The sequence below is a fragment of the Oncorhynchus tshawytscha genome, linkage group LG08 (assembly GCF_018296145.1).
Source record: "Oncorhynchus tshawytscha isolate Ot180627B linkage group LG08, Otsh_v2.0, whole genome shotgun sequence".
Taxonomy (NCBI): Eukaryota; Metazoa; Chordata; class Actinopteri; order Salmoniformes; family Salmonidae; genus Oncorhynchus; species Oncorhynchus tshawytscha.
The window spans coordinates 38722364-38736374 of NC_056436.1; the positions used below are offsets into that span (position 1 = coordinate 38722364).

The 14011-nt window shown below is 43.8% G+C and overlaps 1 protein-coding gene across 1 annotated transcript in view; it reads left to right on the plus strand.

The window, feature by feature from the left end:
- Positions 1-241: 241 nt before the first annotated feature.
- LOC112256509 (prepronociceptin) overlaps positions 242-14011 on the plus strand; it is a 29507-nt gene continuing 15737 nt past the window's right edge. The window contains exon 1 of the mRNA XM_024429819.2: positions 242-354. The gene's annotated coding sequence lies outside the window, so the exon portion shown is untranslated. The remainder of the gene's footprint in view (positions 355-14011) is intronic.

The following is a 14011-nucleotide window of genomic DNA, read 5'->3' on the forward strand; positions in this document are numbered from 1 at the left end:
ATAAGCCCCCTCTCTTCTCTTTCGTTCTGTGTCTTTCACCCGCTTTCAATTGCCCCCTCTCTTTCCTCATCCACCCTCTCCCCATGTCTCCAAACCCTCCCTCTCTCTCTAACTCTCCAACCATTCCACCCTCTCCCCCCTCTCTCCAGCCCCCCTCCTCTCTGTGATGAAAGTAAAAGAGGGATGCAGGGGGCTGCACCAAAGGGAGGGGTGTGTCCCTCTATAAGAGGTCTGAGCAACAGCCTGTATGTATAGATGAAATACACTGAGATAGAAGACAGGACACTTACTAGATCTACTGTACTGTAGACCTAAATCACCCAAAAGACCTACGCCCAAACGCCTCATACACAGGTAAGTCTGACCTTAGACCTTCGGACTTTGGCTTAAGGTGTGGGGGTGGAGGAGAACTCACCTGGCTTGGTTTGAGATGGGACCCTTCCCTGACTGCCACTGAAGGAGTTTGGGTTCAGCTTTAAACCCGAGAAGTTGCCAACGGCTTAGTGCCATTTGGCATATTTTATGGTGGCTAGTTTATTTATAGTATGGCATGTGTTGGGAATTGGGTTATTAGGGTTCATTAGTTTTGAGCAGCGTATCAGTTCTCTCTGGGTTTTCGTTGAAGTTGGGTGGACTTTTCCACACTGTCATTTAAATGCGAGGCATGTACATTGCACCTGAAAACCAATGAGAAGAACTGAAAAGAGGGAAATGGAAAGACCACAACAATAAGTTGGTTGAATCCGTCTGATAGATGTATCTGATGTGACACAAACACATAAGGAGAAAAGCAGAAAATAATGTTGCTCATACTGTCATTTAATTCCCTGAGAATGTGAAGTAACATGGCAATATATTACAGCAACTTGTTAGTGTTATCTTCTTAGCGATTTAATTGGGTTGTACGGTACATACCTCGGGGAGTTTTGCGATGTGTATCAAGAGTAATTGCTAGTAAACACTCACCGCTTAAGCCAAGCACTCTTTCTCATTTATTCCCTTTGTCTGTGCTCTTTCTCTTTCTGTGCTCTCCTCTTTGTCTGTGCTCTTTCTCTTTCTGTGCTCTCCTCTTTGTCTGTGCTCTTTCTCTTTCTGTGCTCTCCTCTTTGTCTGTGCTCTTTCTCTTTCTGTGCTCTCCTCTTTGTCTGTGCTCTTTCTCTTTCTGTGCTCTCCTTTGTCTTGCTCTTTCTCTTTCTGTCTGTGCTCTTTCTCTTTTTGTCTGTGCTCTCCTCTTTGTCTGTGCTCTTTCTCTTTCTGTGCTCTCCTTGTCTTTGTCTGTCTGTGCTCTTTCTCTTTCTGTGCTCTCTCTTTCTGTGCTCTCTCTGTGCTCTTTCTGTGCTTTTTGTCTGTGCTGTGCTCTCTTTGTCTGTGCTTCTTTCTGTGCTCTTTTTGTCTGTGCTCTTTCTCTTTCTGTGCTCTCCTCTTTGGGTGCACTCTTTCTTCCCCCCTTTTCTTTCGCTGCTATCTTTCTTCAATGTCTTTCGGTGTTGTTTTCCTTTCTGTGCTCTTTCTATCTCTTCCTGGTGCTTGTGGCACAGTTAAAGTCCTGACCCATGACAGGAGCATATTTTTGCCATTACTCTCATTATTATCCTATTGGTCCTCAAATCAGTGCATCTCCACAGAGACGATGCAAGACTACTATTTTACACAGTTAATACCCGAGGGAGAAGATTAAATGTTCAATCTTTATGCTTAGGTGCAAAATACTAGCTGCAAATACATTTACTGTTGATGATCTAATGACGGTAGAGGATGAGCCACATAGCTGCCTATAATGCCTGCGAAAAGCTCAGGGGCAGTTTCTGTTGCTTTCCAGGACTCAGTTTGTGTGTTCTGTTAACGGAACACCACCACTTAAATTAGTGGCTATCTACAATTAATTCATTCCTGCCTTTTAATTGGCTTTGATTAAACTTGATTATTTGAAAGGTTAATTCCAAACCTGGTTTAACAGTGGTTTGTTTGATGGAGGGGTTTTCCTTTGAATATCAGTCAATATCAATTTGGGTTTCTTTAAAGGAGTCAATCAGGATTCCCAGCTCTTAACGAGCTTTTAACTGATTATTGGCTTAAACTGTACATGACTAACAGCCTCTTGGGCGATAAAGGCTAGTTGATGGGCTAATACTGGTGCTTCCAGAGTGGTGAAGGCACAGAGGGACCCAGGAGGTCAGATTTAAAGCTGCACATCGACCAGAGCTGCTATCGGTCAAATTTCATTACAGGCTGATATTTGAGAGCACAGCAAGACTCTACTTAATCAAATGATCTTTATATTTTTCTCAAAAGATACTCTTTATAAACACTGTGAACCTGAACACAATCCAAATAGGCTTTTTTTAGGATGACATTTTTTCATTTGAAATTCCTCAAATGAATGAAATAATGTATTATTTCCTTTTAGCATATTCCTGAAGACTTGCGTTAGCTCCCCAAGCATATGCTTAGGCTTTAGCTCAGTGGGCATGTACAGCTTCATGGCGCACAGACGACCCTGGTTAAAAATCCAGTCGGTCACATATGAGCCGTGACCAATATTATCGTCTCAGGGACCAGGTTTTTCTGCCGTTACGTCTTCAATACACAGATTAGACTCAGAATGTGTCTGTGTGTTTGTGCGCTTGTGTGTGTGTGTGTGTGTGTGTGTGTGCATCTGCGTACTTGCTTGATTGCACCCGCCCGTGTGTCTGCATGACTGCATGCATATTTTCTTGACTGCGTGTGTGTGTAAGAGAGAGCGAGAGGAGTGTATAAATGGTATTTTAAAGGGATTCCAAGACAATTAAACGCCGTCTCGTCAGACCTGCGGGCAGAATAATTCTAAGCGTTCCCCATCCGGCACGACACAGATTTGCGGAAACTGTGAAATTAGCCCTTGATTAGCTCTCTTGTTGTTCTTCTGTGCAGCTGTTTGAATGGGCCTCAGCATCAGATAGACACAAAATACGTTCTACTCTTGAGTCATGTTAATGACACGGTTTATGTTATGTTGTAATAGTTGAAAAGTTGTTGGAAACCCTCAAATATAGTTGTGGATCAGTTGTGTAGTACTACCGGCAGTACTAGGCAGCCACTCAGTCTGAGGAGAAAAGAGAGTCAAGACTAACGGCATCCATATCAGGAAGTCGTCAAACTGCATTCCTGATATGGACTCCGTCAGTGATGTAGCGGTAAAACATATGGTTGGTTATGTGAAAAAAGTAACACTCTCCATACTTAATATTTTTTGTGTGAGTTTTATTTTTTAATATACAACACAAAACTAAACACAAAACATTCTCAAAGATGGTGTCACGATCGTTATAATGATTGGACCAAGGCGCAAGCGTGCGTAGAATTCCACATGTTTAATAATGAATCAACTCAACAAATAAGACAGAAGAAAAACGAAACGTGCTGTTCTGGGCTGCTCACAGGCAGCTACACAAAAACAAGATCCCACAAAACACAAAGGGGAAATGGCTGCCTAAATATGATCCCCAATCAGAGACAACGATAAACAGCTGCCTCTGAATGGGAACCATACCAGGCCAACATAAAAATATAAATCACCTAGATGACGCACCCTAGTCACACCCCGACCTAACCAACATAGAGAAAGAAAAGCTTTCTATGGTCAGGGCGTGACAGATGGTCAACAGACAATTTTCAAATTCTGTCAAATGTTGGTTTATGTTTGATTTTGTAATATATATATATATATATATGTGTGTATGTATATATATATATACATATATATATATATATATATATATATGTGTATGTATATATATATATAGATATATATATATATATATATATATATATATATATAGTCTAATGGCATGTACAGTACCAGTCCAAAATTTGGACACACATACTCATTCAACGGTTTTTCTTTATTTTTACTATTTTCTACAATGTAGAATAATAGTGAAGACATCAAAATGATGAAATAACGCATGGATTCACATAGTAACCAAAAAAGTGTTAAACAAATCAAAACATATATTTTAGAATGACAGCTTTGCACACTTTTGGCAATCTCTCAACCAGCTTCACCTGGAATGCTTTTCCAACAGTCATGAAGGAGTTCCCACATATGCTGAGCACTTGTTGGCTGCTTTTCCTTCACTCTGTGGTCCAACTCATCCCAAAACCATCTCAACCATCTCTTGAGGTCGGGTGATTGTGAGGGCCAGGTCATCTGATGCAGCACTCCATCACACTCCTCCTTGGTCAAATAGCCCTTACACAGCCTGGAGGTGTGTTGGGTCATTGTCCTATTGAAAAACAAATGATAGTCCCAATAAGAGCAAACCAGATGGGATGTATCGTTACAAAATGCTGTGGTAGCCATGCTGGTTAAGTGTGCCTTGAATTCTAAATAAATCACTGACATTGTCACCAGCAAAGCACCCCCACACCATCACACCTCCTCCTCCATGCTTCACGGTGGGAACCACACATGCAGAGATTATCTGTTCACCTACTCTGCGTCTCACAAAGACACGGCAGTTGGAACCAAAAATCTCAAATTTGGACTCATCAGACCAAAGGACAGATTTCCACGGTCTAATGTCCATTGCTCATGTTTCTTGGCCCAAGCAAGTCTGTTCTTATTATTGGTGTCCTTTAGTAGTGGTTTCTTTGCAGCAATTCGACCATGAAGGCCTGATTCACACAGTCTCCTCTGAACAGTTGATGTTGAGATGTGTCTGTTACTTGAACTCTATGAAGCATTTATTTGGGCTGAAATTTCTGAAATATAGTTAACTCTAATTAACTTATCCTCTGCAGTAGCGGTAGCTCTGGTTCTTCCTTTCCTGTGGCGGTCCTCATGAGAGCCAGTTCCATCATAGCGCTAGATGGTTTTTGCGACTTCACTAGAAGAAACATTCAAAGTTCTTGACATTTTGCGGACTGAATGACATTCATGTGTTAAAGTAATGATGGACTGTCGTTTCTCTGTTTATTGAGCTGTTCTTGCCATAATATGGACTTGGTCTTTTACCAAATAGGGCTTCTTCTGTTTACCACCGCTACCTTTCCACAACACAACTGATTGGCTCAAACACATTAAGAAGGAATAGAATTCCACAAATCAAATTTTAACAACGTAGACCTGTTAATTGAAATGCATTCCAGGTGACTACCTCATGAAGCTGGTTCAGAGAATGTCAAGAGTGTGCAAAGCTGTCATCAAGGCAAAGGGTGGCTACTTTGAAGAATCTCAAATATAAAATATATTTTGATTTGTTTAAAACCTTTTTGGTTACAACACTCAGCAAAAAAAGAAACTTCTATTTTTCAGGACCCTGTCTTTCAAAGATAATTCGTAAAAATCCAAATAACTTCACAGATATTCATTGTATAGGGTTTAAACACTGTTTCCCATGTTTGTTCAATTAACCATAAACAATTAATGAACATGCACCTGTGGAACGGTCGTTAAGACACTAACAGCTTACAGACGGTAGGAAATTAAGGTCACAGTTAAGTTAACTTAGGACAATAAAGAGGCAATTCTACTGATTCTGAAAAACACCAAAAGAAAGGGTCCCTGCTCATCTGCGCAAACGTGCCTTAGGCATGTTGCAAGGAGGCATGAGGACTGCAGATGTGGCCAGGGCAATAAATTGCAATGTCCGTACTGTGAGACGCCTAAGACAGCGCTACAGGGAGACAAGATGGACAGCTGATTGTCCTCGCAGTGGCAGACCACGTGTAGCAACACCTGCACAGGATCGGTACATCCGAACATCACACCTGCGGGACAGGTACAGGATGGCAGCAACAACTGCCCGAGTTAGACCAGGAATGCACAATCCCTCCATCAGTGCTCAGACTGTTCGCAATAGGCTGAGAGAGGCTGGACTGAAGGCTTGAAGGCAGGTCCTTACCAGACATCACCATCAACAACATCGCCTATGGGCATAAAGCCACCGTCGCTGGACCAGACTGGCAAAAAGTGTTCTTCACTGACGAGTCGCGGTTTTGTCTCACAAGGAGTGATGGTCGGATTCGCATTTATCGTCGAAGGAATGAGCATTACACCGAGGCCTGAACTCTGGAGCTGGATCAATTTGGAGGTGGAGGGTCTGTCATGTTCTGGGGCGGTGTGTCACAGCATCATCGGACTGAGCTTGTTGTCAATGCAGACAATCTCAGTGCTGTGCGTTACAGGGAAGACATCCTCCTCCCTCATGTTGTACCCTTCCTGCAGGCTCATCCTGACATGACCCTCCAGCATGACAATGCCACCAGCCATACTGCTTGTTCTGTGCGTGATTTCCTGCTAGACAGGAAATGTTCTGCCCTGGCCAGCAAAGACCCCGGATCTCAATCCCATTGAGCACGTCTGGGATCTGTTGGATTGGAGGGTAAGGGCTAGGGCCATTCCCCCTAGAAATGTCTGGGAACTTGCAGGTGCCTTGGTGGAAGAGTGGGGTAACATCTCACAGCAAGAACTGGCAAATCGGTGCCACCAGATACTGACTGTTACTTTTGACCCCCCCTTTGTTCAGGGACACATTTTTCCACTTCTGTTAGTCACATATCTGTGTAACTTGTTCAGTTTATGTCTCAGTTGTTGAATCTTGTTATGTTCATACAAATATTTCCACATGTTAAGTTTGCTGAAAATAAACACAGTTGACAGTGAGAGGACGGTTCTTTTTTTGCTGAGTTGCTGAGTACATGATTCCACATGTGTTCATTCATATATTTTTTAAATATCTTTTCACAATTTTTCTCAAATGTAGAAAATAGTAAAAATAAAGAAAACCCTTGAATACGTGTCCAACCTTTTGACTGGTACTGTAGGCATGGTAGATAGTTCCGTCCTCCAGTTTGTTATTGAGGGTGGATATGAGGCATTCCAATTCTTGGCTATAATTTTTTTTTTTGCAATTAGACTTAGGTTACAAAACTTTCTCTGACATTGATCACCTGTATTTACATATCCAACAAACATAATCGTGGAGATGAATGGATATAAATTCCTAGACCTAATGAAATGATAACACATACATTATCCCAAAATGGTGTCAGTAGGTCACAGGACCACAGCATATGTAATAGGGTTTGTTTGTGCTTTTTGAATCTCCAACAGACGTGACATTTCTGGGTGCATTACATTCATTTTGACAGGAGTGTAGTAAGTCGTATGAGTCTTAAATTGCGGTAGTTTATGTCTTACGTTGTAAGAGCAGGTATGAACACTTTCACATATACAATTGAAGTCGGAAGTTTACATACACTTAAGTTGGAGTCATTAAAACTTGTTTTTCAACCACTCCACAAATTTCTTGTTAACAAACTATAGTTTTGGCAAGTCAGTTAGGACATATACTTTGGGCATGACACAATTCATTTTTACAACATTTGTTTACAGACAGATTATTTCACTTTTAATTCACTGTATCACAATTCCAGTGGGTCAGAAGTTTACATACACTAAGTTGAATGTGCCTTTAAACAGCTTGGAAAATTCCAGAAAATGATGTCATGGCTTTAGAAGCTTCTGATAGGCTAACTGACATCATTTGAGTCAATTGGAGGTGTACCTTTGGATGTATTTCAAGGCCTAGCTTCAATCTCTGTGCCTCTTTGCTTGACATCGTGAGAAAGTCAAAAGAAATCAAGACCTCAGAAAAAAATTGCAGACCTCCACAAGTCTGGTTCATCCTTGGCAGCAAGCTTTCCTGGTGAGGAAAGTGCAAATCAATCCCAGAACAACATCAAAGGGCCTTGTGAAGATGCTGGAGGAAACAGGTACAAAAGTATCTATATCCACATTAAAACTAATCCTATATCAACATAACCTGAAAGGTCGCTCAGAAGCCACTGCTCCAAAACCGCCATAAAAAAGCCAGACTACGGTTTGCATCTGCACATGGGGACAAAGATCATACCTTTTGGAGAAATGTCCTCTGTTCTGATGAAACAAAAATAGAACTGTTTTGCCATAATGACCATCGTTATGTTTGCAGGAAAAACGGGGAGCCTTGAAAGCCAAAGAACACCATCCCAACCGTGAAGCACGGGGGTGGCAGCATCATGTTGTGGGGGTGCTTTGCTGCAGGAGGGACTGGTGCCCTTCACAAAATAGATGTCATTGTGAGGAAAGAAGATATGTGGATATATTGAAGCAACCTCTCAAGACATCAGTCAGGAAGCTAAAGCTTGGTCGCAAATGGATCTTCCAAATGGACAATGACCCCAAGCATACTTCCAAAGTTGTGGCAAAATGGCTTAAGGACAACAAAGTCAAGGTATTGGAGTGGCCATCACAAAGCCCTGACCTCAATCCCATAGAAAATGTGTGGGCAGAACTGAAAAAGCGTGTGCGAGTAAGGAGGCCTACAAACTTGACAGTTACACCAGCTCTGTCAGGAGGAATGGGCCAAAATTCACCCAACTTATTGTGGGAAGCTTGTGGAAGGCTACCCGAAATGGTTGACCCAAGTTAAACAATTTTAAAGGCAATACTACCAAATACTAATTAAGTGCATGTAAACTTCTGACCCACTGGGAATGTGTTGAAATAAATAAAAGCTGAAATAAATAATTCTCTCTACTATTATTCTGACATTTCACATTCTTAAAATAAAGTGGTGATCCTAACTGACCTAAAACAGGATTTTTACTAGGATTACATGTCAAGAATTGTGAAAAACTGAGTTTAAATGTATTTGGCTAAGGTGTATGTAAACTTCCGACTTCAACTGTATATGACCAATGGTTTTTCCACTCACGATCTGTTTCCAAGTTCTTCTTTTTTCCAGGTAGAGTTTCAATCAACATCTTTTGGTGCAGCAGCTTCTTTCAGTATTTTGTTCTATGTTGGATCCCTTACGTCCATCCAGATTCTGTTGAAGTGATTGAAGAAGAATTCTGAGTTGTAAGAACTGAATGAAATTGACCTTGGATTATCCAGAGATCCATCATAGTACACATGTAAACAATGAATGATGCCACTTTGGAAGAAGGACTTAAAGGTGTTGTCATTAAACTCTAGAGGTAAGGTGGGGTTATTCCAAATAGGGGTGCCTGGTGGAATTGGTTCTATGGTGTACATTTTCCGAAATACAAATGGAATTGAGAATCATTTGGATTGCATTTTTTCTTCAATGCCTTGGACCCGAAGTCGTGAATATACAATATTTTAGACGTGGCTTCAATACTTTCAATACATTTTTTTCACAAAAGGTGTGTAAATGCTCACGCAAAATTACAAAGGTGTGTAAATGCTCACGCAAAATTACAAAGGTGTGTAAATGCTCACGCAAAATTACAAAGGTGTGTAAATCAAATCAAATCAAATCAAATCAATTTGTCACATACACATGGTTAGCAGATGTTAATGCGAGTGTAGCGAAATGCTTGTGCTTCTAGTTCCGACAATGCAGTAATAACGAGCAAGTAATCTAACTAACAATTCCAAAAAAACTACTGTCATACACAGTGTAAGGGGATAAAGAATATGTACATAAGGATATATGAATGAGTGATGGTACAGAGCAGCATAGGCAAGATACAGTAGATGATATCGAGTACAGTATATACATATGAGATAAGTATGTAAACCAAGTGGCATAGTTAAAGTGGCTAGTGATACATGTATTACATAAGGATGCAGTCGATGATATAGAGTACAGTATCAACGTATGCATATGAGATGAACAATGTAGGGTAAGTAACATTATATAAGGTAGCATTGTTTAAAGTGGCTAGTGATATATTTACATCATTTCCCATCAATTCCCATGATTAAAGTGGCTGGAGTAGAGTCAGTGTCATTGACAGTGTGTTGGCAGTAGCCACTCAATGTTAGTGGTGGCTGTTTAACAGTCTGATGGCCTTGAGATAGAAGCTGTTTTTCAGTCTCTCGGTCCCAGCTTTGATGCACCTGTACTGACCTCGCCTTCTGGATGGCAGCGGGGTGAACAGGCAGTGGCTCGGGTGGTTGATGTCCTTGATGATCTTTATGGCCTTCCTGTAGCATCGGGTGGTGTAGGTGTCCTGGAGGGCAGGTAGTTTGCCCCCGGTGATGCGTTGTGCAGACCTCACTACCCTCTGGAGAGCCTTACGGTTGAGGGCGGTGCAGTTGCCATACCAGGCGGTGATACAGCCCGCCAGGATGCTCTCGATTGTGCATCTGTAGAAGTTTGTGAGTGCTTTTGGTGACAAGCCGAATTTCTTCAGCCTCCTGAGGTTGAAGAGGCGCTGCTGCGCCTTCCTCACGATGCTGTCTGTGTGAGTGGACCAATTCAGTTTGTCTGTGATGTGTATGCCGAGGAACTTAAAACTTGCTACCCTCTCCACTACTGTTCCATCGATGTGGATGGGGGGGTGTTCCCTCTGGTGTTTCCTGAAGTCCACAATCATCTCCTTAGTTTTGTTGACGTTGAGTGTGAGGTTATTTTCCTGACACCACACTCCGAGGGCCCTCACCTCCTCCCTGTAGGCCGTCTCGTCGTTGTTGGTGATCAAGCCTACCACTGTTGTGTCGTCCGCAAACTTGATGATTGAGTTGGAGGCGTGCATGGCCACGCAGTCGTGGGTGAACAGGGAGTACAGGAGAGGGCTCAGAACGCACCCTTGGGGCCCCAGTGTTGAGGATCAGCGGGGAGGAGATGTTGTTGCCTACCCTCACCACCTGGGGGCGGCCCGTCAGGAAGTCCAGTACCCAGTTGCACAGGGCGGGGTCGAGACCCAGGGTCTCGAGCTTGATGACGAGCTTGGAGGGTACTATGGTGTTGAATGCCGAGCTGTAGTCGATGAACAGCATTCTCACATAGGTATTCCTCTTGTCCAGATGGGTTAGGGCAGTGTGCAGTGTGGTTGAGATTGCATCGTCTGTGGACCTATTTGGGCGGTAAGCAAATTGGAGTGGGTCAAGGGTGTCAGGTAGGGTGTAGGTGATATGGTCCTTGACTAGTCTCTCAAAGCACTTCATGATGACGGATGTGAGTGCTACGGGCGGTAGTCGTTTAGCTCAGTTACCTTAGCTTTCTTGTGAACAGGAACAATGGTGGCCCTCTTGAAGCATGTGGGAACAGCAGACTGGTATAGGGATTGATTGAATATGTCCGTAAACACACCGGCCAGCTGGTCTGCGCATGCTCTGAGGGCGCGGCTGGGGATGCCGTCTGGGCCTGCAGCCTTGCGAGGGTTAACACGTTTAAATGTCTTACTCACTTCGGCTGCAGTGAAGGAGAGACCGCATGTTTCCGCTGCAGGCCGTGTCAGTGGCACTGTATTGTCCTCAAAGCGGGCAAAAAAGTTATTTAGTCTGCCTGGGAGCAAGACATCCTGGTCCGTGACTGGGCTGGGTTTCTTCCTGTAGTCCGTGATTGACTGTAGACCCTGCCACATACCTCTTGTGTCTGAGCCGTTGAATTGAGATTCTACTTTGTCTCTGTACTGGCGCTTAGCTTGTTTGATAGCCTTGCGGAGGGAATAGCTGCACTGTTTGTATTCAGTCATGTTACCAGACACCTTGCCCTGATTAAAAGCAGTGGTTCGTGCCTTCAGTTTCACACGAATGCTGCCATCAATCCACGGTTTCTGGTTAGGGAATGTTTTAATCGTTGCTATGGGAACGACATCTTCAACGCACGTTCTAATGAACTCGCACACCGTATCAGCGTATTCGTCAATGTTGTTGTCTGACGCAATACGAAACATCTCCCAGTCCACGTGATGGAAGCAGTCTTGGAGTGTGGAGTCAGCTTGGTCGGACCAGCGTTGGACAGACCTCAGCGTGGGAGCTTCTTGTTTTAGTTTCTGTCTGTAGGCAGGGATCAACAAAATGGAGTCGTGGTCAGCTTTTCCGAAAGGGGGCGGGGCAGGGCCTTATATGCGTCGCGGAAGTTAGAGTAACAATGATCCAGGGTCTTTCCACCCTGGTTGCGCAATCGATATGCTGATAAAATTTAGGGAGTCTTGTTTTCAGATTAGCCTTGTTAAAATCCCCAGCTACAATGAATGCAGCCTCCGGATAAATCGTTTCCAGTTTGCAGAGAGTTAAATAAAGTTCGTTCAGAGCCATCGATGTGTCTGCTTGGGGGATATATACGGCTGTGATTATAATCGAAGAGAATTCTCTTGGTAGATAATGCGGTCTACATTTGATTGTGAGGAATTCTAAATCAGGTGAACAGAAGGATTTGAGTTCCTGTATGTTTCTTTCATCACACCATGTCACGTTGGCCATAAGACATACGCCCCCGCCCGTCTTCTTACCAGAAAGATGTTTGTTTCTGTCGGCGCGATGCGTGGAGAAACCCGCTGGCTGCACCGCTTCGGATTGCGTCTCTCCAGTGAGCCATGTTTCCGTGAAGCAAAGAACGTTACAGTCTCTGATGTCCCTCTGGAATGCTACCCTTGCTCGGATTTCATCAACCTTGTTGTCAAGAGACTGGACATTGGCAAGAAGAATGCTAGGGAGTGGTGCACGATGTGCCCGTCTCCGGAGTCTGACCAGAAGACCGCTTCGTTTCCCTCTTTTTCTGAGTCGTTTTTTTTTTGGTCGCTGCATGTGATCCACTGCGGTTACACTGGTTGTAAGGCAGAACACAGGATCCGCGTGTAAATGGCGTTTACATGTTTTCCCCTCCCCTACACAGCTGGATACCATATAGACATGTTTTACATGTTTGATCAATTGAGGGAGAAATAAGAAATTAGTTGACTGTTTTTCTAAAATTAATTTTCAATTGCAAATGCTTCGTTACGTTGTGCCCTATGGAACAGTGTCCTAAATCTCCCTAGAAAAATGGATTTTAAAAAGTATTGTTCCTCTTCTTTCTAAGTGGCTCATCCTTGTTGGATAAATTGGGAGCTGAACAGAATGACACGCAATGACATGTGTTTGGAGGAAAAATCTGAGGTCTGTATCTCTCCATTCCCCTCATTATTGACAGCTCTTGAGGTGTTCTTTGATAAGGGGTCGGAGGTCGTGTGTGTGGTGGTGAACACCTGGTGAGGACTAGTCTAAACTCACAGGATTAGAGTGTGTTAATCCAATCATAATGCCACAACTCAGTTGGGCTCCTCTCTCTCTCTTTGTGTGTTTCCAGGATCTTATGAGATCTCTCTGTCCCGTTTATTATCCCTTTCTACAGTCAGGGATGAGGTGTTTGCAAATATGTGTGCTTGTGTGTGGCTGTGTGCGTGCGTAGGTGTGGACATGCATATACACATTTGTGTGCATGTGTTTGCGTATATGTGCGCACCTCTGAACTGCCTCACCTCTACTCCTAACCTCCAGTGAAGTGAATTCATCTCAATAAAGAGAGAGATTGATTTAGGTCCATGTGTATCTCTTAATGCCTTCTCCATTAGATCAGCCTCTGCCACGCCATGGTTGTCGCAGCAAATCAACTCTGCTGCTGCCTCTCACTGCATCACAGGTCTGAAGTGTGTCATGCTATTATTGATATATACACCCATCGGCCAGTTTATTAGGTACACCCATCTAGCACCGGGTCTAGTACCATACCATTGCCTCCATAACAGCCTGACATTCTTCGGGGCATTTCTACAAGGTGTCCACAAGGATGTTGGTCCATACTAATGCGATGGCATCATGCAGTTGCTGCAGATTGGACGGCGGTACTGTAATAGTGCCTGTGTGTAGCTGGTGTAGAGGCTCCAGCAGCGCACCGACACCGACCTCGGGGACGACTCGGAGGACGAGCTGCAGAGCGATCCGGATGGAGACGGTGGAACTCCCACAGCAACGATGGGTCCAAGACGTCCTCCACTGGCACCCGGCATCTCTCCTCCGGACCGTACCCCTCCCAGTCCACGAGGTACTGAAGGCCCCTCGTCCGACGCCTCGAGTCCAGGATGGCTCGAACAGCATACGCCGGGGCCCCCTCGATGTCCAGAGGGGGCGGAGGAACCTCCCGCACCTCAGACTCCTGGAGTGGACCAGCCACCACCGGCCTGATTAGAGACACATGGAATGAGGGGTTAATACGGTAAACGGGGGGGAATCTGTAACCTGTAACACACC